The sequence below is a fragment of the Oreochromis niloticus genome, linkage group LG8 (assembly GCF_001858045.2).
Source record: "Oreochromis niloticus isolate F11D_XX linkage group LG8, O_niloticus_UMD_NMBU, whole genome shotgun sequence".
Taxonomy (NCBI): Eukaryota; Metazoa; Chordata; class Actinopteri; order Cichliformes; family Cichlidae; genus Oreochromis; species Oreochromis niloticus.
Window position 1 is genome coordinate 3,111,005 of NC_031973.2, and position 20,750 is coordinate 3,131,754.

The 20,750-nt window shown below is 45.2% G+C and overlaps 28 non-coding genes across 28 annotated transcripts; 8 read left to right on the forward strand and 20 right to left on the reverse strand.

Moving 5' to 3' along the window:
- Positions 1-104: 104 nt before the first annotated feature.
- trnaq-cug (transfer RNA glutamine (anticodon CUG)) lies at positions 105-176 on the forward strand. The gene has a single exon. It is a non-coding gene; the product is annotated as a tRNA-Gln (tRNA).
- A 463-nt stretch (positions 177-639) lies between these two features.
- Positions 640-712, reverse strand: trnav-uac (transfer RNA valine (anticodon UAC)). Its single transcript has one exon. It is a non-coding gene; the product is annotated as a tRNA-Val (tRNA).
- Positions 713-1,312: 600 nt separating this feature from the next.
- On the reverse strand, positions 1,313-1,386 carry trnav-aac (transfer RNA valine (anticodon AAC)). Its single transcript has one exon. It is a non-coding gene; the product is annotated as a tRNA-Val (tRNA).
- Positions 1,387-2,131: 745 nt separating this feature from the next.
- On the forward strand, positions 2,132-2,203 carry trnaq-cug (transfer RNA glutamine (anticodon CUG)). Its single transcript has one exon. It is a non-coding gene; the product is annotated as a tRNA-Gln (tRNA).
- Positions 2,204-2,664: 461 nt separating this feature from the next.
- trnav-uac (transfer RNA valine (anticodon UAC)) lies at positions 2,665-2,736 on the reverse strand. Its single transcript has one exon. It is a non-coding gene; the product is annotated as a tRNA-Val (tRNA).
- Positions 2,737-3,332: 596 nt separating this feature from the next.
- trnav-aac (transfer RNA valine (anticodon AAC)) lies at positions 3,333-3,405 on the reverse strand. The gene has a single exon. It is a non-coding gene; the product is annotated as a tRNA-Val (tRNA).
- Positions 3,406-3,922: 517 nt separating this feature from the next.
- trnad-guc (transfer RNA aspartic acid (anticodon GUC)) lies at positions 3,923-3,994 on the reverse strand. The gene has a single exon. It is a non-coding gene; the product is annotated as a tRNA-Asp (tRNA).
- Positions 3,995-4,151: 157 nt separating this feature from the next.
- trnaq-cug (transfer RNA glutamine (anticodon CUG)) lies at positions 4,152-4,223 on the forward strand. The gene has a single exon. It is a non-coding gene; the product is annotated as a tRNA-Gln (tRNA).
- A 479-nt stretch (positions 4,224-4,702) lies between these two features.
- trnav-uac (transfer RNA valine (anticodon UAC)) lies at positions 4,703-4,775 on the reverse strand. The gene has a single exon. It is a non-coding gene; the product is annotated as a tRNA-Val (tRNA).
- Positions 4,776-5,378: 603 nt separating this feature from the next.
- trnav-aac (transfer RNA valine (anticodon AAC)) lies at positions 5,379-5,450 on the reverse strand. Its single transcript has one exon. It is a non-coding gene; the product is annotated as a tRNA-Val (tRNA).
- Positions 5,451-5,971: 521 nt separating this feature from the next.
- trnad-guc (transfer RNA aspartic acid (anticodon GUC)) lies at positions 5,972-6,043 on the reverse strand. The gene has a single exon. It is a non-coding gene; the product is annotated as a tRNA-Asp (tRNA).
- Positions 6,044-6,201: 158 nt separating this feature from the next.
- Positions 6,202-6,273, forward strand: trnaq-cug (transfer RNA glutamine (anticodon CUG)). Its single transcript has one exon. It is a non-coding gene; the product is annotated as a tRNA-Gln (tRNA).
- A 470-nt stretch (positions 6,274-6,743) lies between these two features.
- Positions 6,744-6,816, reverse strand: trnav-uac (transfer RNA valine (anticodon UAC)). The gene has a single exon. It is a non-coding gene; the product is annotated as a tRNA-Val (tRNA).
- A 601-nt stretch (positions 6,817-7,417) lies between these two features.
- On the reverse strand, positions 7,418-7,490 carry trnav-aac (transfer RNA valine (anticodon AAC)). Its single transcript has one exon. It is a non-coding gene; the product is annotated as a tRNA-Val (tRNA).
- A 522-nt stretch (positions 7,491-8,012) lies between these two features.
- trnad-guc (transfer RNA aspartic acid (anticodon GUC)) lies at positions 8,013-8,084 on the reverse strand. The gene has a single exon. It is a non-coding gene; the product is annotated as a tRNA-Asp (tRNA).
- Positions 8,085-8,243: 159 nt separating this feature from the next.
- trnaq-cug (transfer RNA glutamine (anticodon CUG)) lies at positions 8,244-8,315 on the forward strand. Its single transcript has one exon. It is a non-coding gene; the product is annotated as a tRNA-Gln (tRNA).
- A 3,128-nt stretch (positions 8,316-11,443) lies between these two features.
- Positions 11,444-11,516, reverse strand: trnav-uac (transfer RNA valine (anticodon UAC)). The gene has a single exon. It is a non-coding gene; the product is annotated as a tRNA-Val (tRNA).
- A 603-nt stretch (positions 11,517-12,119) lies between these two features.
- Positions 12,120-12,192, reverse strand: trnav-aac (transfer RNA valine (anticodon AAC)). Its single transcript has one exon. It is a non-coding gene; the product is annotated as a tRNA-Val (tRNA).
- A 522-nt stretch (positions 12,193-12,714) lies between these two features.
- Positions 12,715-12,786, reverse strand: trnad-guc (transfer RNA aspartic acid (anticodon GUC)). Its single transcript has one exon. It is a non-coding gene; the product is annotated as a tRNA-Asp (tRNA).
- Positions 12,787-12,945: 159 nt separating this feature from the next.
- On the forward strand, positions 12,946-13,017 carry trnaq-cug (transfer RNA glutamine (anticodon CUG)). Its single transcript has one exon. It is a non-coding gene; the product is annotated as a tRNA-Gln (tRNA).
- Positions 13,018-13,484: 467 nt separating this feature from the next.
- Positions 13,485-13,557, reverse strand: trnav-uac (transfer RNA valine (anticodon UAC)). Its single transcript has one exon. It is a non-coding gene; the product is annotated as a tRNA-Val (tRNA).
- A 603-nt stretch (positions 13,558-14,160) lies between these two features.
- On the reverse strand, positions 14,161-14,233 carry trnav-aac (transfer RNA valine (anticodon AAC)). The gene has a single exon. It is a non-coding gene; the product is annotated as a tRNA-Val (tRNA).
- A 522-nt stretch (positions 14,234-14,755) lies between these two features.
- On the reverse strand, positions 14,756-14,827 carry trnad-guc (transfer RNA aspartic acid (anticodon GUC)). Its single transcript has one exon. It is a non-coding gene; the product is annotated as a tRNA-Asp (tRNA).
- A 159-nt stretch (positions 14,828-14,986) lies between these two features.
- trnaq-cug (transfer RNA glutamine (anticodon CUG)) lies at positions 14,987-15,058 on the forward strand. The gene has a single exon. It is a non-coding gene; the product is annotated as a tRNA-Gln (tRNA).
- A 468-nt stretch (positions 15,059-15,526) lies between these two features.
- trnav-uac (transfer RNA valine (anticodon UAC)) lies at positions 15,527-15,599 on the reverse strand. Its single transcript has one exon. It is a non-coding gene; the product is annotated as a tRNA-Val (tRNA).
- A 603-nt stretch (positions 15,600-16,202) lies between these two features.
- On the reverse strand, positions 16,203-16,275 carry trnav-aac (transfer RNA valine (anticodon AAC)). The gene has a single exon. It is a non-coding gene; the product is annotated as a tRNA-Val (tRNA).
- Positions 16,276-16,797: 522 nt separating this feature from the next.
- On the reverse strand, positions 16,798-16,869 carry trnad-guc (transfer RNA aspartic acid (anticodon GUC)). The gene has a single exon. It is a non-coding gene; the product is annotated as a tRNA-Asp (tRNA).
- A 159-nt stretch (positions 16,870-17,028) lies between these two features.
- On the forward strand, positions 17,029-17,100 carry trnaq-cug (transfer RNA glutamine (anticodon CUG)). Its single transcript has one exon. It is a non-coding gene; the product is annotated as a tRNA-Gln (tRNA).
- Positions 17,101-20,750: the final 3,650 nt, after the last annotated feature.

Sequence of the window (20,750 nt, forward strand, 5' to 3'; positions counted from 1 at the left end):
GGTAAAATTTGGCTGGCCGTGTAGAAATCCCCATCAGTTTACCAGAACTGCACTACTACACTTTTATGCCTGTTTGACACAGAGCTTTTCTCTGCTTCAGGCAGGGTTCCATGGTGTAATGGTTAGCACTCTGGACTCTGAATCCAGCGATCTGAGTTCAAGTCTCAGTGGAACCTCATTTGGCTTTCTAGCACTTTGCTCCACGGGTACATTAGCATTAGCACACGCTAGCGTGAGAGTCTAGTCAGTTAAAGAGCAAGTTAGTGGCCCAGTAAATTCCACTCCTCTTGTGTTGGCTGATCTCATCTGCGCATGTCTTCATGCTGCACCAAACCTCGCTCGTGCTTCTGCTGCACTTTCCGCTTCCTGCTGTATCTTTCATTGGCCACCTTGACTCAAGTCAACTTTTCCTCTTGCACTCTTCTCACTTCTAATCCTGTTGCCACCTCTGAAGGCCCCGATCTTCTTGTTGACAAGCTCTTTGATGTCCTTTGTTTGGCTAGCGCACAATCTACCGAAGACAAAACCAAGAGACTTATTTCTCAATAGGGATGCAAGTAAAAGAGAAAACGCTGGACAAGCAGAGTTGTCTAAACAGTGAACATCAATTCCCTTGTGACCAAAGAAGCAAAAGACCCATGTTTCCGCCCGGTTTCGGACCGGGGACCTTTCGCGTGTAAGGCGAACGTGATAACCACTACACTACGGAAACCCCGCAGGCCTGTTTGTTTAGCTTTCCAATGTGTCTCACTGAGTAAGCTCGCAATCTGACAAATCTGGTGGCATGTTCCTATCATGGCCTTGAAGAAAAGGAGCCATTGAGAAGAGACAGACGCAGTCTAGCAAGGAGTCTGAACTGTAGTCTCGATGTTAGGCTCACTTAAACGTTTGACATTTAGGAGTTCACTAAAGCAAGCACAGCTCAACATGTGCTGCCCTAAGAACCCCAGAACCTCTGGCAGCAGAACTGTTGCCTAAAGTGGCCATTTGTTTCATTGCCTTGTGCATTGGCTGAAAATAGGCCCAAGTCCTGTGCAGGCCACCTAGAGCCACTCATTTCCAAGAGCTTAGTCTGTGCCTCCATCTTCAGGAAATATGGTGACGGAGATGTGTTGATTTGTGTGAATTCTGTTGAAATTTGGGCCATAGAGAACTCTTAGCAAGACCAGCATCCAAAGGTTACAAATGTCAGAGGCCTGTACCAGATTTGAGTACTTTCTCTCGTCTGTGTCCCAAACAGCAGTAGAACCCCACAAGTTCAAGCAGTGCCTGCAGTCAGACACTTATATCAGGACGCATAAGCAAAGAAGCATGTTTCCGCCTGGTTTCGGACCAGGGACCCTTTCGCGTGTTAGGCGAACGTGATAACCACTACACTACGGAAACGGCGCTGGCATACCCTGTAGTCATTAAAGGAGCATTTAATGCTTTCTTACATTTGTGGACTTTGATGACAGATCATGTAGGACTAGTGAGAAGGAGGGAACTCCCATTTGTGTCATTTTCAAGCATCCCCCAACTTATGGCTAGATTGACAATGCAAATTGTGATCTCGAGATAGCATCTGTTCTCATGGGAGCTGATCTGTTGTTAACAAGCTCTTTGATGTCCTTTGTTTGGCAAGCACACAATCTACAGAAGACAAAACCAAGAGACTTATTTGTCAGTAGGGACGCAAGTAAAACAGAGGAAACGCTGGACAAGCAGAGTTCTCTTGGACTAGCACTTTCTCATGGGAGCTCTTTCCGAGAAGACCTTTTGACTTGTGAGCGCACAGGTGGAATTCATGTTTCTTCAAGCCCATTATAGGACTAGATTATTAGATTGACTAGGATCTGGTGTGCGAGTAACGTGTGCGTGGTCATTCCAGGTAAAACGGTGAGCAGCGAAGGAGACTGCTCACTCCCCGTCGGGGAATCGAACCCCGGTCTCCGCGTGAACAGGCGGAGATACTGCCCACTATACTAACGAGGACCTCTGAAGGGCACCGTGGTCACGTCAAGCTGGGATTCGCAGCAGGTATGACAGGTAAAATTTGGCTGGCCGTGTAGAAATCCCCATCAGTTTACCAGGAACTGCACTACTACACTTTTATGCCTGTTTGACACAGAGCTTTTCTCTGCTTCAGCAGGGTTCCATGGTGTAATGGTTAGCACTCTGGACTCTGAATCCAGCGATCTGAGTTCAAGTCTCAGTGGAACCTCATTGGCTTTCTAGCACTTGCTCCACGGGTACATTAGCATAAGCACACGCTAGCGTGAGAGTCTAGTCAGTTAAGAGCAAGTTAGTGGCCCAGTAAATTCCACTCCTCTGTGTTGGCTGATCTCATCTGCGCATTGTCTTCATGCTGCACCAAACCTCGCTCGTGCTCTTCTGCTGCACTTTCCGCTTCCTGCTGTATCTTCATTGGCCACCTGACTCAAGTCAACTTTTCCTCTTGCACTCTTCTCACTTCTAATCCTGTTGCCACCTCTGAAGGCCCCGATCTTCTTGTTGACAAGCTCTTTGATGTCCTTTGTTTGGCTAGCGCACAATCTACCGAAGACAAAACCAAGAGACTTATTTCTCAATAGGGATGCAAGTAAAAAAGAGAAAACGCTGGACAAGCAGAGTTGTCTAAACAGTGAACATCAATTCCTTGTGACCAAAGGAGCAAAAGACCCATGTTTCCGCCCGTTTCGGACCGGGGACCTTTCGCGTGTAAGGCGAACGTGATAACCACTACACTACGGAAACCCGCAGGCCTGTTTGTTTGGCTTTCCAATGTGTCTCACTGAGTAAGCTCGCAATCTGACAAATCTGGTGGCATGTTCCTATCATGGCCTTGAAGAAAAGGAGCCATTGAGAAGAGACAGACGCAGTCTAGCAAGGAGTCTGAACTGTAGTCTCGATGTTAGGCTCACTTAAACGTTTGACATTTAGGAGTTCACTAAAGCAAGCACAGCTCAACATGTGCTGCCCTAAGAACCCCAGAACCTCTGGCACAGAACTGTTGCCTAAAGTGGCCATTTGTTTCATTGCCTTGTGCATGGCTGAAAATAGGCCCAAGTCCTTGCAGGCCACCTAGAGCCACTCATTTCCAAGAGCTTAGTCTGTGCCTCCATCTTCAGGAAATATGGTGACTGGAGATGTGTTGATTTGTGTGAATTCTGTTGAAATTGGGCCATAGAGAACTCTAGCAACCCAGCATCCAAAGGTTACAAATGTCAGAGGCCTGTACCAGATTTGAGTACTTTCTCTCGTCTGTGTCCCAAACAGCAGTAGAACCCCACAAGTTCAAGCAGTGCCTGCAGTCAGACACTTTTATATCAGGACGCATAAGCAAAGAAGCATGTTTCCGCCTGGTTTCGAACCAGGGACCTTTCGCGTGTTAGGCGAACGTGATAACCACTACACTACGGAAACGGCGCTGGCATACCTGTAGTCATTAAAGGAGCATTTTAATGCTTTCTTACATTTGTGGACTTTGATGACAGATCATGTAGGACTAGTGAGAAGGAGGGAACTCCCATTTGTGTCATTTTTCAAGCATTCCCCCACTTATGGCTAGATTGACAATGCAAATTGTGATCTGGAGATAGCATCTGTTCTCATGGGAGCTGATCTTGTTGTTAACAAGCTCTTTGATGTCCTTTGTTTGGCAAGCACACAATCTACAGAAGACAAAACCAAGAGACTTATTTGTCAGTAGGGACGCAAGTAAAACAGAGGAAACGCTGGACAAGCAGAGTTCTCTTGGACTAGCAACTCTCTCATGGGAGCTCTTCCGAGAAGACCTTTTGACTTGTGAGCGCACAGGTGGAATTCATGTTTCTTCAAGCCCATTATAGGACTAGATTATTAGATTGACTAGGATCTGGTGTGCGAGTAACGTGTGCGTGTCATTCCAGGTAAAACGGTGAGCAGCGAAGGAGACTGCTCACTCCCCGTCGGGGAATCGAACCCCGGTCTTCCGCGTGACAGGCGGAGATACTGTCCACTATACTAACGAGGACCTCTGAAGGGCCACCGTGGTCACTCAAGTTGGGATTCGCAGCAGGTATGACAGGTAAAATTTGGCTGGCCGTGTGGAATCCCCATCAGTTTACCAGGAACTGCACTACTACACTTTTATGCCTGTTTGACACAGAGCTTTTCTCTGCTTCAGGCAGGGTTCCATGTTGTAATGGTTAGCACTCTGGACTCTGAATCCAGCGATCTGAGTTCAAGTCTCAGTGGAACCTCATTTGGCTTTCTAGCACTTTGCTTTCTAGCACTTTGCTCCCCGGGTACATTAGCATAAGCACACGCTAGCGTGAGAGTCTAGTCAGTTAAAGAGCAAGTTAGTGGCCCAGTAAATTCCACTCCTCTTGTGTTGGCTGATCTCATCTGCGCATTGTCTTCATGCTGCACCAAACCTCGCTCGTGCTCTTCTGCTGCACTTTCCGTTTCCTGCTGTATCTTTCATTGGCCACCTTGACTCAAGTCAACTTTCCTCTTGCACTCTTCTCACTTCTAATCCTGTTGCCACCTCTGAAGCCCCGATCTTCTTGTTGACAAGCTCTTTGATGTCCTTTGTTTGGCTAGCGCACAATCTACCGAAGACAAAACCAAGAGACTTATTTCTCAATAGGGATGCAAGTAAAAAAGAGAAACGCTGGACAAGCAGAGTTGTCTAAACAGTGAACATCAATTCCCTTGTGACCAAAGGAGCAAAAGCCCATGTTTCCGCCCGGTTTCGGACCGGGGACCTTTCGCGTGTAAGGCGAACGTGATAACCACTACACTACGGAACCCCGCAGGCCTGTTTTGTTTGGCTTTCTAATGTGTCTCACTGAGTAAGCTCGCAATCTGACAAATCTGGTGGCATGTTCCTATCATGGCCTTGAAGAAAAGGAGCCATTGAGAAGAGACAGACGCAGTCTAGCAAGGAGTCTGAACTGTAGTCTCGATGTTAGGCTCACTTAAACGTTTGACATTTAGGAGTTCACTAAAGCAAGCACAGCTCAACATGTGCTGCCCTAAGAACCCCAGAACCTCTGGCAGCAGAACTGTTGCCTAAAGTGGCCATTTGTTTCATTGCCTTGTGCATTGGCTGAAAATAGGCCCAAGTCCTGTGCAGGCCACCTAGAGCCACTCATTTCCAAGAGCTTAGTCTGTGCCTCCATCTTCAGGAAATATGGTGACTGGAGATGTGTTGATTTGTGTGAATTCTGTTGAAATTTGGGCCATAGAGAACTCTTAGCAAGCCCAGCATCCAAAGGTTACAAATGTCAGAGGCCTGTACCAGATTTGAGTACTTTCTCTCGTCTGTGTCCCAAACAGCAGTAGAACCCCACAAGTTCAAGCAGTGCCTGCAGTCAGACACTTTTATATCAGGACGCATAAGCAAAGAAGCATGTTTCCGCCTGGTTTCGGACCAGGGACCTTTCGCGTGTTAGGCAACGTGATAACCACTACACTACGGAAACGGCGCTGGCATACCCTGTAGTCATTAAAGGAGCATTTTAATGCTTTCTTACATTGTGGACTTTGATGACAGATCATGTAGGACTAGTGAGAAGGCGGGAACTCCCATTTGTGTCATTTTTCAAGCATTCCCCCACTTATGGCTAGATTGACAATGCAAATTGTGATCTCGAGATAGCATCTGTTCTCATGGGAGCTGATCTTGTTGTTAACAAGCTCTTTGATGTCCTTTGTTTGGCAAGCACACAATCTACAGAAGACAAAACCAAGAGACTTATTTGTCAGTAGGGACGCAAGTAAAACAGAGGAAACGCTGGACAAGCAGAGTTCTCTTGGACTAGCAACTCTTCTCATGGGAGCTCTTTCCGAGAAGACCTTTTTGACTTGTGAGCGCACAGGTGGAATTCATGTTTCTTCAAGCCCATTATAGGACTAGATTATTAGATTGACTAGGATCTGGTGTGCGAGTAACGTGTGCGTGGTCATTCCAGGTAAAACGGTGAGCAGCGAAGGAGACTGCTCACTCCCCGTCGGGGAATCGAACCCCGGTCTTCCGCGTGACAGGCGGAGATACTGCCCACTATACTAACGAGGACCTCTGAAGGGCCACCGTGGTCACGTCAAGCTGGGATTCGCAGCAGGTATGACAGGTAAAATTTGGCTGGCCGTGTAGAAATCCCCATCAGTTTACCAGGAACTGCACTACTACACTTTATGCCTGTTTGACACAGAGCTTTTCTCTGCTTCAGGCAGGGTTCCATGGTGTAATGGTTAGCACTCTGGACTCTGAATCCAGCGATCTGAGTTCAAGTCTCAGTGGAACCTCATTTGGCTTCTAGCACTTTGCTCCACGGGTACATTAGCATAAGCACACGCTAGCGTGAGAGTCTAGTCATCCCACTAAAGAGCAAGTTAGTGGCCCAGTAAATTCCACTCCTCTTGTGTTGGCTGATCTCATCTGCGCATTGTCTTCATGCTGCACCAAACCTCGCTCGTGCTCTTCTGCTGCACTTTCCGCTTCCTGCTGTATCTTTCATTGGCCACCTTGACTCAAGTCAACTTTTCCTCTTGCACTCTTCTCACTTCTAATCCTGTTGCCACCTCTGAAGGCCCCGATCTTCTTGTTGACAAGCTCTTTGATGTCCTTTGTTTGGCTAGCGCACAATCTACCGAAGACAAAACCAAGAGACTTATTCTCAATAGGGATGCAAGTAAAAAAGAGAAAACGCTGGACAAGCAGAGTTGTCTAAACAGTGAACATCAATTCCCTTGTGACCAAAGGAGCAAAAGACCCATGTTTCCGCCCGGTTTCGGACCGGGGACCTTTCGCGTGTAAGGCGAACGTGATAACCACTACACTACGGAAACCCGCAGGCCTGTTTGTTTGGCTTCCAATGTGTCTCACTGAGTAAGCTCGCAATCTGACAAATCTGGTGGCATGTTCCTATCATGGCCTTGAAGAAAAGGAGCCATTGAGAAGAGACAGACGCAGTCTAGCAAGGAGTCTGAACTGTAGTCTCGATGTTAGGCTCACTTAAACGTTTGACATTTAGGAGTTCACTAAAGCAAGCACAGCTCAACATGTGCTGCCCTAAGAACCCCAGAACCTCTGGCAGCAGAACTGTTGCCTAAAGTGGCCATTTGTTTCATTGCCTTGTGCATTGGCTGAAAATAGGCCCAAGTCCTGTGCAGGCCACCTAGAGCCACTCATTTCCAAGAGCTTAGTCTGTGCCTCCATCTTCAGGAAATATGGTGACTGGAGATGTGTTGATTTGTGTGAATTCTGTTGAAATTTGGGCCATAGAGAACTCTTAGCAAGCCCAGCATCCAAAGGTTACAAATGTCAGAGGCCTGTACCAGATTTGAGTACTTTCTCTCGTCTGTGTCCCAAACAGCAGTAGAACCCCACAAGTTCAAGCAGTGCCTGCAGTCAGACACTTTTATATCAGGACGCATAAGCAAAGAAGCATGTTTCCGCCTGGTTTCGGACCAGGGACCTTTCGCGTGTTAGGCGAACGTGATAACCACTACACTACGGAAACGGCGCTGGCATACCCTGTAGTCATTAAAGGAGCATTTTAATGCTTTCTTACATTTGTGGACTTTGATGACAGATCATGTAGGACTAGTGAGAAGGCGGGAACTCCCATTTGTGTCATTTTTCAAGCATTCCCCCACTTATGGCTAGATTGACAATGCAAATTGTGATCTCGAGATAGCATCTGTTCTCATGGGAGCTGATCTTGTTGTTAACAAGCTCTTTGATGTCCTTTGTTTGGCAAGCACACAATCTACAGAAGACAAAACCAAGAGACTTATTTGTCAGTAGGGACGCAAGTAAAACAGAGGAAACGCTGGACAAGCAGAGTTCTCTTGGACTAGCAACTCTTCTCATGGGAGCTCTTTCCGAGAAGACCTTTTTGACTTGTGAGCGCACAGGTGGAATTCATGTTTCTTCAAGCCCATTATAGGACTAGATTATTAGATTGACTAGGATCTGGTGTGCGAGTAACGTGTGCGTGGTCATTCCAGGTAAAACGGTGAGCAGCGAAGGAGACTGCTCACTCCCCGTCGGGGAATCGAACCCCGGTCTTCCGCGTGACAGGCGGAGATACTGTCCACTATACTAACGAGGACCTCTGAAGGGCCACCGTGGTCACGTCAAGCTGGGATTCGCAGCAGGTATGACAGGTAAAATTTGGCTGGCCGTGTAGAAATCCCCATCAGTTTACCAGGAACTACACTACTACACTTTTATGCCTGTTTGACACAGAGCTTTTCTCTGCTTCAGGCAGGGTTCCATGGTGTAATGGTTAGCACTCTGGACTCTGAATCCAGCGATCTGAGTTCAAGTCTCAGTGGAACCTCATTTGGCTTTCTAGCACTTTGCTCCACGGGTACATTAGCATAAGCACACGCTAGCGTGAGAGTCTAGTCAGTTAAAGAGCAAGTTAGTGGCCCAGTAAATTCCACTCCTCTTGTGTTGGCTGATCTCATCTGCGCATTGTCTTCATGCTGCACCAAACCTCGCTCGTGCTCTTCTGCTGCACTTTCCGCTTCCTGCTGTATCTTTCATTGGCCACCTTGACTCAAGTCAACTTTTCCTCTTGCACTCTTCTCACTTCTAATCCTGTTGCCACCTCTGAAGGCCCCGATCTTCTTGTTGACAAGCTCTTTGATGTCCTTTGTTTGGCTAGCGCACAATCTATTCAATTCAATTCAATTCAATTCAATTCAATTTTATTTATATAGCGCCAAATCACAACAAAAGTCGCCTCAAGGCGCTTTATATTGTACAGTAGATAGCACAATAATAAATACAGAGAAAAACCCAACAATCATATGACCCCCTATGAGCAAGCACTTTGGCGACAGTGGGAAGGAAAAACTCCCTTTTAACAGGAAGAAACCTCCGGCAGAACCAGGCTCAGGGAGGGGCGGCCATCTGCTGCGACCGGTTGGGGTGAAAGAAGGAAAACAGGATGAAAGACATGCTGTGGAAGAGAGACAGAGATTAATAACAGATATGATTCGATGCAGAGAGGTCTATTAGCACATAGTGAGTGAGAAAGGTGACTGGAAGGGAAAAACTCAATGCATCATGGGAATCCCCGGCAGCCTACGTCTATTGCAGCATAACTAAGGAGGATTCAGGGTCACCTGGTCCAGCCCTAACTATATGCTTTAGCAAAAAGGAAAGTTTTAAGCCTAATCTTGAAAGTAGAGATAGTGTCTGTCTCCCGAATCCAAACTGGAAGTTGGTTCCACAGAAGAGGGGCCTGAAAACTGAAGGCTCTGCCTCCCATTCTACTTTTAAATACTCTAGGAACAACAAGTAGGCCTGCAGTGCAAGAGCGAAGTGCTCTAATAGGGTGATATGGTACTACAAGGTCATTAAGATAAGATGGGGCCTGATTATTTAAGACCTTGTATGTGAGGAGCAGGATTTTGAATTCAATTCTGGATTTAACAGGAAGCCAATGAAGGGAAGCCAAAACAGGAGAAATATGCTCTCTCTTTCTAGTCCCTGTCAGTACTCTTGCTGCAGCATTTTGGATTAGCTGAAGGCTTTTCAGCGAGTTTTTAGGACATCCTGATAATAGTGAATTACAGTAGTCCAGCCTGGAAGTAATAAATGCATGAACTAGTTTTTCAGCATCACTCTGAGACAGGATATTTCTAATTTTAGAGATGTTGCGCAAATGGAAGAAAGCAGTCTTACATATTTGTTTAATATGTGCGTTGAAGGACATGTCCTGGTCAAAAATGACTCCAAGGTTTCTCACAGTGTTACTGGAGGCCAAGGTAATGCCATCCAGGGTAAGAATCTGCTTAGATACCATATTTCTAAGATTTTCAGGGCCGAGTACAATAACCTCAGTTTTATCTGAATTAAGAAGCAGAAAGTTAGCGGCCATCCAGGTCTTTATGTCTTTAAGACATTCCTGCAGTTTAACTAATTGGTGTGTGTTACCTGGCTTCATGGATAGATAGAGCTGTGTGTCATCTGCATAGCAGTGAAAATTTATGCTATGTCTTCTAATGATGTTGCCTAGGGGAAGCATGTATAATGTAAATAGAATTGGTCCTAGCACTGAACCCTGTGGAACACCATAATTGACCTTAGTGTCTGAAGAGGACTCTCCATTTACATGTACAAATTGGAGTCTATTAGATAGATATGATACAAACCACTGCAGTGCAGTACCTGTAATACCTACAGCATGTTCTAATCGCTCTAATAGGATATTATGGTCAACAGTATCGAATGCAGCACTGAGGTCTAGCAGGACAAGCACAGAGATGAGTCCACTGTCAGAGGCCATAAGAAGATCATTTGTAACCTTCACTAAAGCTGTTTCTGTGCTGTGCTGAGCTCTGAAACCTGACTGAAACGCTTCAAATAAGCCATTCCTCTGCAGATGATCAGTTAGCTGTTTGACAACTACTCTTTCAAGGATTTTTGATATGAAAGGAAGGTTGGAGATTGGCCTATAATTAGCTAAGACAGCTAGGTCTAGAGATGGCTTTTTGAGTAAAGGTTTAACTACAGCCACCTTGAAGGCCTGTGGTACATAGCCGATTATTAGAGATAGGTTGATCATATTTAAGATTGAAGCATTAATTAATGGCAGGACTTCTTTGAGCAGTTTTGTAGGAATGGGGTCTAAAAGACACGTTGATGGTTTGGAGGAATTAATTATTGAAGTTAACTCAGAAAGATCAATTGGAGAAAAAGAGTCTAACTTAACATTGATGGTACTAAGAGTAGCTGTAGATGATATTACATCTGTGGGATGATTATTGGTAATTTTTTCTCTAATGATAAAAATTTTATTTGTGAAGAAGTTCATGAAGTCATTACTAGTTAACGTTAAAGGGATGGTTGGCTCAGTAGAGCTCTGACTTTTTGTCAGCCTGGCTACAGTGCTGAAGAGAAACCTGGGGTTGTTCTTATTTTCTTCAATCAGTGACGAATAGTAAGATGTTCTGGCTTTGCGGAGGGCTTTCTTATAAAGCAGCAAACTATTTCTCCAGGCTAAATGATGATCCTCTAAATTTGTGACACGCCATTTCCTCTCCAGCTTACGAGTTATCTGCTTTAGGCTACGTGTTTGAGAATTATACCACGGAGTCAGGGACTTTGGATTTGAGGCCTTAGTTTTCACAGGAGCTACAGTATCCAGAGTCGTACGTAGTGAGGAGGTAAAATTATTAACAAGATAATCGACCTCTGTTGGAGTAGCGTTCAGATAGCTGCTCTGCTCTATGTTGGTACAGGGCATTGAAGATGATAACAGTGGGTGGATTATATTCTTAAACTTAGTTACAGCACTTTCAGAAAGACATCTACTTTGATAAAGTCTACCGAAGACAAAACCAAGAGACTTATTTCTCAATAGGGATGCAAGTAAAAAAGAGAAAACGCTGGACAAGCAGAGTTGCCTAAACAGTGAACATCAATTCCCTTTTGACCAAAGGAGCAAAAGACCCATGTTTCCGCCCGGTTTCGGACCGGGGACCTTTCGCGTGTAAGGCGAACGTGATAACCACTACACTACGGAAACCCCGCAGGCCTGTTTGTTTGGCTTTCCAATGTGTCTCACTGAGTAAGCTCGCAATCTGACAAATCTGGTGGCATGTTCCTATCATGGCCTTGAAGAAAAGGAGCCATTGAGAAGAGACAGACGCAGTCTAGCAAGGAGTCTGAACTGTAGTCTCGATGTTAGGCTCACTTAAACGTTTGACATTTAGGAGTTCACTAAAGCAAGCACAGCTCAACATGTGCTGCCCTAAGAACCCCAGAACCTCTGGCAGCAGAACTGTTGCCTAAAGTGGCCATTTGTTTCATTGCCTTGTGCATTGGCTGAAAATAGGCCCAAGTCCTGTGCAGGCCACCTAGAGCCACTCATTTCCAAGAGCTTAGTCTGTGCCTCCATCTTCAGGAAATATGGTGACTGGAGATGTGTTGATTTGTGTGAATTCTGTTGAAATTTGGGCCATAGAGAACTCTTAGCAAGCCCAGCATCCAAAGGTTACAAATGTCAGAGGCCTGTACCAGATTTGAGTACTTTCTCTCGTCTGTGTCCCAAACAGCAGTAGAACCCCACAAGTTCAAGCAGTGCCTGCAGTCAGACACTTTTATATCAGGACGCATAAGCAAAGAAGCATGTTTCCGCCTGGTTTCGGACCAGGGACCTTTCGCGTGTTAGGCGAACGTGATAACCACTACACTACGGAAACGGCGCTGGCATACCCTGTAGTCATTAAAGGAGCATTTTAATGCTTTCTTACATTTGTGGACTTTGATGACAGATCATGTAGGACTAGTGAGAAGGCGGGAACTCCCATTTGTGTCATTTTTCAAGCATTCCCCCACTTATGGCTAGATTGACAATGCAAATTGTGATCTCGAGATAGCATCTGTTCTCATGGGAGCTGATCTTGTTGTTAACAAGCTCTTTGATGTCCTTTGTTTGGCAAGCACACAATCTACAGAAGACAAAACCAAGAGACTTATTTGTCAGTAGGGACGCAAGTAAAACAGAGGAAACGCTGGACAAGCAGAGTTCTCTTGGACTAGCAACTCTTCTCATGGGAGCTCTTTCCGAGAAGACCTTTTTGACTTGTGAGCGCACAGGTGGAATTCATGTTTCTTCAAGCCCATTATAGGACTAGATTATTAGATTGACTAGGATCTGGTGTGCGAGTAACGTGTGCGTGGTCATTCCAGGTAAAACGGTGAGCAGCGAAGGAGACTGCTCACTCCCCGTCGGGGAATCGAACCCCGGTCTTCCGCGTGACAGGCAGAGATACTGTCCACTATACTAACGAGGACCTCTGAAGGGCCACCGTGGTCACGTCAAGCTGGGATTCGCAGCAGGTATGACAGGTAAAATTTGGCTGGCCGTGTAGAAATCCCCATCAGTTTACCAGGAACTACACTACTACACTTTTATGCCTGTTTGACACAGAGCTTTTCTCTGCTTCAGGCAGGGTTCCATGGTGTAATGGTTAGCACTCTGGACTCTGAATCCAGCGATCTGAGTTCAAGTCTCAGTGGAACCTCATTTGGCTTTCTAGCACTTTGCTCCACGGGTACATTAGCATAAGCACACGCTAGCGTGAGAGTCTAGTCAGTTAAAGAGCAAGTTAGTGGCCCAGTAAATTCCACTCCTCTTGTGTTGGCTGATCTCATCTGCGCATTGTCTTCATGCTGCACCAAACCTCGCTCGTGCTCTTCTGCTGCACTTTCCGCTTCCTGCTGTATCTTTCATTGGCCACCTTGACTCAAGTCAACTTTTCCTCTTGCACTCTTCTCACTTCTAATCCTGTTGCCACCTCTGAAGGCCCCGATCTTCTTGTTGACAAGCTCTTTGATGTCCTTTGTTTGGCTAGCGCACAATCTACCGAAGACAAAACCAAGAGACTTATTCTCAATAGGGATGCAAGTAAAAAAGAGAAAACGCTGGACAAGCAGAGTTGCCTAAACAGTGAACATCAATTCCCTTGTGACCAAAGGAGCAAAAGACCCATGTTTCCGCCCGGTTTCGGACCGGGGACCTTTCGCGTGTAAGGCGAACGTGATAACCACTACACTACGGAAACCCCGCAGGCCTGTTTGTTTGGCTTTCCAATGTGTCTCACTGAGTAAGCTCGCAATCTGACAAATCTGGTGGCATGTTCCTATCATGGCCTTGAAGAAAAGGAGCCATTGAGAAGAGACAGACGCAGTCTAGCAAGGAGTCTGAACTGTAGTCTCGATGTTAGGCTCACTTAAACGTTTGACATTTAGGAGTTCACTAAAGCAAGCACAGCTCAACATGTGCTGCCCTAAGAACCCCAGAACCTCTGGCAGCAGAACTGTTGCCTAAAGTGGCCATTTGTTTCATTGCCTTGTGCATTGGCTGAAAATAGGCCCAAGTCCTGTGCAGGCCACCTAGAGCCACTCATTTCCAAGAGCTTAGTCTGTGCCTCCATCTTCAGGAAATATGGTGACTGGAGATGTGTTGATTTGTGTGAATTCTGTTGAAATTTGGGCCATAGAGAACTCTTAGCAAGCCCAGCATCCAAAGGTTACAAATGTCAGAGGCCTGTACCAGATTTGAGTACTTTCTCTCGTCTGTGTCCCAAACAGCAGTAGAACCCCACAAGTTCAAGCAGTGCCTGCAGTCAGACACTTTTATATCAGGACGCATAAGCAAAGAAGCATGTTTCCGCCTGGTTTCGAACCAGGGACCTTTCGCGTGTTAGGCGAACGTGATAACCACTACACTACGGAAACGGCGCTGGCATACCCTGTAGTCATTAAAGGAGCATTTTAATGCTTTCTTACATTTGTGGACTTTGATGACAGATCATGTAGGACTAGTGAGAAGGAGGGAACTCCCATTTGTGTCATTTTTCAAGCATTCCCCCACTTATGGCTAGATTGACAATGCAAATTGTGATCTCGAGATAGCATCTGTTCTCATGGGAGCTGATCTTGTTGTTAACAAGCTCTTTGATGTCCTTTGTTTGGCAAGCACACAATCTACAGAAGACAAAACCAAGAGACTTATTTGTCAGTAGGGACGCAAGTAAAACAGAGGAAACGCTGGACAAGCAGAGTTCTCTTGGACTAGCAACTCTTCTCATGGGAGCTCTTTCCGAGAAGACCTTTTTGACTTGTGAGCGCACAGGTGGAATTCATGTTTCTTCAAGCCCATTATAGGACTAGATTATTAGATTGACTAGGATCTGGTGTGCGAGTAACGTGTGCGTGGTCATTCCAGGTAAAACGGTGAGCAGCGAAGGAGACTGCTCACTCCCCGTCGGGGAATCGAACCCCGGTCTTCCGCGTGACAGGCGGAGATACTGTCCACTATACTAACGAGGACCTCTGAAGGGCCACCGTGGTCACGTCAAGCTGGGATTCGCAGCAGGTATGACAGGTAAAATTTGGCTGGCCGTGTAGAAATCCCCATCAGTTTACCAGGAACTACACTACTACACTTTTATGCCTGTTTGACACAGAGCTTTTCTCTGCTTCAGGCAGGGTTCCATGGTGTAATGGTTAGCACTCTGGACTCTGAATCCAGCGATCTGAGTTCAAGTCTCAGTGGAACCTCATTTGGCTTTCTAGCACTTTGCTCCACGGGTACATTAGCATAAGCACACGCTAGCGTGAGAGTCTAGTCAGTTAAAGAGCAAGTTAGTGGCCCAGTAAATTCCACTCCTCTTGTGTTGGCTGATCTCATCTGCGCATTGTCTTCATGCTGCACCAAACCTCGCTCGTGCTCTTCTGCTGCACTTTCCGCTTCCTGCTGTATCTTTCATTGGCCACCTTGACTCAAGTCAACTTTTCCTCTTGCACTCTTCTCACTTCTAATCCTGTTGCCACCTCTGAAGGCCCCGATCTTCTTGTTGACAAGCTCTTTGATGTCCTTTGTTTGGCTAGCGCACAATCTACCGAAGACAAAACCAAGAGACTTATTTCTCAATAGGGATGCAAGTAAAAAAGAGAAAACGCTGGACAAGCAGAGTTGTCTAAACAGTGAACATCAATTCCCTTGTGACCAAAGGAGCAAAAGACCCATGTTTCCGCCCGGTTTCGGACCGGGGACCTTTCGCGTGTAAGGCGAACGTGATAACCACTACACTACGGAAACCCCGCAGGCCTGTTTGTTTGGCTTTCCAATGTGTCTCACTGAGTAAGCTCGCAATCTGACAAATCTGGTGGCATGTTCCTATCATGGCCTTGAAGAAAAGGAGCCATTGAGAAGAGACAGACGCAGTCTAGCAAGGAGTCTGAACTGTAGTCTCGATGTTAGGCTCACTTAAACGTTTGACATTTAGGAGTTCACTAAAGCAAGCACAGCTCAACATGTGCTGCCCTAAGAACCCCAGAACCTCTGGCAGCAGAACTGTTGCCTAAAGTGGCCATTTGTTTCATTGCCTTGTGCATTGGCTGAAAATAGGCCCAAGTCCTGTGCAGGCCACCTAGAGCCACTCATTTCCAAGAGCTTAGTCTGTGCCTCCATCTTCAGGAAATATGGTGACTGGAGATGTGTTGATTTGTGTGAATTCTGTTGAAATTTGGGCCATAGAGAACTCTTAGCAAGCCCAGCATCCAAAGGTTACAAATGTCAGAGGCCTGTACCAGATTTGAGTACTTTCTCTCGTCTGTGTCCCAAACAGCAGTAGAACCCCACAAGTTCAAGCAGTGCCTGCAGTCAGACACTTTTATATCAGGACGCATAAGCAAAGAAGCATGTTTCCGCCTGGTTTCGGACCAGGGACCTTTCGCGTGTTAGGCGAACGTGATAACCACTACACTACGGAAACGGCGCTGGCATTCCCTGTAGTCATTAAAGGAGCATTTTAATGCTTTCTTACATTTGTGGACTTTGATGACAGATCATGTAGGACTAGTGAGAAGGCGGGAACTCCCATTTGTGTCATTTTTCAAGCATTCCCCCACTTATGGCTAGATTGACAATGCAAATTGTGATCTCGAGATAGCATCTGTTCTCATGGGAGCTGATCTTGTTGTTAACAAGCTCTTTGATGTCCTTTGTTTGGCAAGCACACAATCTACAGAAGACAAAACCAAGAGACTTATTTGTCAGTAGGGACGCAAGTAAAACAGAGGAAACGCTGGACAAGCAGAGTTCTCTTGGACTAGCAACTCTTCTCATGGGAGCTCTTTCCGAGAAGACCTTTTTGACTTGTGAGCGCACAGGTGGAATTCATGTTTCTTCAAGCCCATTATAGGACTAGATTATTAGATTGACTAGGATCTGGTGTGCGAGTAACGTGTGCGTGGTCATTCCAGGTAAAACGGTGAGCAGCAAAGGAGACTGCTCACTCCCCGTCGGGGAATCGAACCCCGGTCTTCCGCGTGACAGGCGGAGATACTGCCCACTATACTAACGAGGACCTCTGAAGGGCCACCGTGGTCACGTCAAGCTGGGATTCGCAGCAGGTATGACAGGTAAAATTTGGCTGGCCGTGTAGAAATCCCCATCAGTTTACCAGGAACTGCACTACTACACTTTTATGCCTGTTTGACACAGAGCTTTTCTCTGCTTCAGGCAGGGTTCCATGGTGTAATGGTTAGCACTCTGGACTCTGAATCCAGCGATCTGAGTTCAAGTCTCAGTGGAACCTCATTTGGCTTTCTAGCACTTTGCTCCACGGGTACATTAGCATAAGCACACGCTAGCGTGAGAGTCTAGTCAGTTAAAGAGCAAGTTAGTGGCCCAGTAAATTCCACTCCTCTTGTGTTGGCTGATCTCATCTGCGCATTGTCTTCATGCTGCACCAAACCTCGCTCGTGCTCTTCTGCTGCACTTTCCGCTTCCTGCTGTATCTTTCATTGGCCACCTTGACTCAAGTCAACTTTTCCTCTTGCACTCTTCAATTCAATTCAATTCAATTCAATTTTATTTATATAGCGCCAAATCACAACAAAAGTCGCCTCAAGGCGCTTTATATTGTACAGTAGATAGCACAATAATAAATACAGAGAAAAGCCCAACAATCATATGACCCCCTATGAGCAAGCACTTTGGCGACAGTGGGAAGGAAAAACTCCCTTTTAACAGGAAGAAACCTCCGGCAGAACCAGGCTCAGGGAGGGGCGGCCATCTGCTGCGACCGGTTGGGGTGAAGAAGGAAAACAGGATAAAGACATGCTGTGGAAGAGAGACAGAGATTAATAACAGATATGATTCGATGCAGAGAGGTCTATTAACACATAGTGAGTGAGAAAGGTGAGTGGAAGGGAAAAACTCAATGCATCATGGGAATCCCCGGCAGCCTACGTCTATTGCAGCATAACTAAGGGAGGATTCAGGGTCACCTGGTCCAGCCCTAACTATATGCTTTAGCAAAAAGGAAAGTTTTAAGCCTAATCTTGAAAGTAGAGATAGTGTCTGTCTCCCGAATCCAAACTGGAAGCTGGTTCCACAGAAGAGGGGCCTGAAAACTGAAGGCTCTGCCTCCCATTCTACTTTTAAATACTCTAGGAACAACAAGTAGGCCTGCAGTGCAAGAGCGAAGTGCTCTAATAGGGTGATATGGTACTACAAGGTCATTAAGATAAGATGGGGCCTGATTATTTAAGACTTTGTATGTGAGGAGCAGGATTTTGAATTCAATTCTGGATTTAACAGGAAGCCAATGAAGGGAAGCCAAAACAGGAGAAATATGCTCTCTCTTTCTAGTCCCTGTCAGTACCCTTGCTGCAGCATTTTGGATCAGCTGAAGGCTTTTCAGTGAGTTTTTAGGACATCCTGATAATAAAGAATTACAGTAGTCCAGCCTGGAAGTAATAAATGCATGAACTAGTTTTTCAGCATCACTCTGAGACAGGATATTTCTAATTTTAGAGATGTTGCGCAAATGGAAGAAAGCAGTCTTACATATTTGTTTAATATGTGCATTGAAGGACATGTCCTGGTCAAAAATGACTCCAAGGTTCCTCACAGTGTTACTGGAGGCCGAGGTAATGCCATCCAGGGTAAGAATCTGCTTAGATACCATAGTTCTAAGATTTTCAGGGCCGAGTACAATAACCTCAGTTTTATCTGAATTAAGAAGCAGAAAGTTAGCGGCCATCCAGGTCTTTATGTCTTTAAGACATTCCTGCAGTTTCACTAATTGGTGTGTGTTACCTGGCTTCATGGATAGATAGAGCTGCGTGTCATCTGCATAGCAGTGAAAATTTATGCTATGTCTTCTAATGATGCTGCCTAAGGGAAGCATGTATAATGTAAATAGAATTGGTCCTAGCACTGAACCCTGTGGAACACCATATTTAACCTTAGTGTGTGAAGAGGACTCTCCATTTACATGTACAAATTGGAGTCTATTAGATAGATATGATACAAACCACTGCAGTGCAGTACCTGTAATACCTACAGCATGTTCTAATCGCTCTAATAGGATATTATGGTCAACAGTATCAAACGCAGCACTGAGGTCTAGCAGGACAAGCACAGAGATGAGTCCACTGTCAGAGGCCATAAGAAGATCATTTGTAACCTTCACTAAAGCTGTTTCTGTGCTGTGATGAGCTCTGAAACCTGACTGAAACTCTTCAAATAAGCCATTCCTCTGCAGATGATCTGTTAGCTGTTTGACAACTACTCTTTCAAGGATTTTTGATATGAAAGGAAGGTTGGAGATTGGCCTATAATTAGCTAAGACAGCTGGGTCTAGAGATGGCTTTTTAAGTAAAGGTTTAACTACAGCCACCTTGAAGGCCTGTGGTACATAGCCGATTATTAGAGAGAGGTTGATCATATTTAAGATCGAAGAATTAATTAATGGCAGGACTTCTTTGAGCAGTTTTGTAGGAATGGGGTCTAAAAGACACGTTGATGGTTTGGAGGAATTAATTATTGAAGTTGAAGTTAACTCAGAAAGATCAATTGGAGAAAAAGAGTCTAACTTAACACCGATGGTACTAAAAGTAGCTGTAGATAATATTACATCTGTGGGATGATTATTGGTAATTTTTTCTCTAATGATAAAAATTTTATTTGTGAAGAAGTTCATGAAGTCATTACTAGTTAACGTTAAAGGGATTGTTGGCTCAGTAGAGCTCTGACTTTTTGTCAGCCTGGCTACAGTGCTGAAGAGAAACCTGGGGTTGTTCTTATTTTCTTCAATCAGTGACGAATAGTAAGATGTTCTGGCTTTGCGGAGGGCTTTCTTATAAAGCAGCAAACTATTTCTCCAGGCTAAATGATGATCCTCTAAATTTGTGACACGCCATTTCCTCTCCAGCTTACGAGTTATCTGCTTTAGGCTACGTGTTTGAGAATTATACCACGGAGTCAGGTACTTCGGATTTGAGGCTTTAGTTTTCACAGGAGCTACAGTATCCAGACTCGTACGTAGTGAGGAGGTAAAATTATTAACAAGATAATCGACCTCTGTTGGAGTAGCGTTCAGATAGCTGCTCTGCTCTATGTTGGTACAGGGCATTGAAGATGATAACAGTGGGTGGATTATATTCTTAAACTTAGTTACAGCACTTTCAGAAAGACATCTACTTTGATAAAGTCTACTCTCCACTGCTGTGTAATCAATTATTGTAAATGTAAATGTTATCAGGAAATGATCAGACAGCAGAGGGTTTTCAGGAAACACTGTTAAATGTCCAGTTTCTATGCCATATGTTAAAACAAGATCTAGAGTGTGATTAAAGTGGTGGGTGGGTTCTTTTACATTTTGAGAGAAGCCAATTGAGTCTAATAACAGATTAAATGCGATGTTGAGGCTGTCATTTTTAGCATCTACATGGATGTTAAAATCACCCACAATAATTATTTTATCTGAGCTGAGCACTAAATCAGATAAAAAGTCTGAGAAATCAGAGAGAAACTCTGTGTAAGGCCCAGGTGGACGATAGATGATAACAAGTAAGACTGGTTTCTGAGTTTTACAGCTGGGGTGGACGAGGCTAAGCATCAGGCTTTCAAATGAATTAAAAGTCTGTCTTGGTCTTTCGTTAATTAATAGACTGGTGTGAAAAATTGCTGCCACACCGCCCCCTCGGCCTGTGCTTCGGGATTTCTGGTAGTTAGAATGACTCGGGGGTGTTGATTCATTTAAACTAACATACTCATCCTGCTGCAACCAGGTTTCTGTAAGGCAGAGTAAATCGATTTGTTGATCAATTATTAAGTCATGTACTAACAGAGACTTGGAGGAGAGAGACCTAATATTTAATAATCCACATTTCACTGTTTTACTCTTTGGTTCAGATGTGGATACTGTATTGTTCTTTCTTTGTGATTTTTTATGTT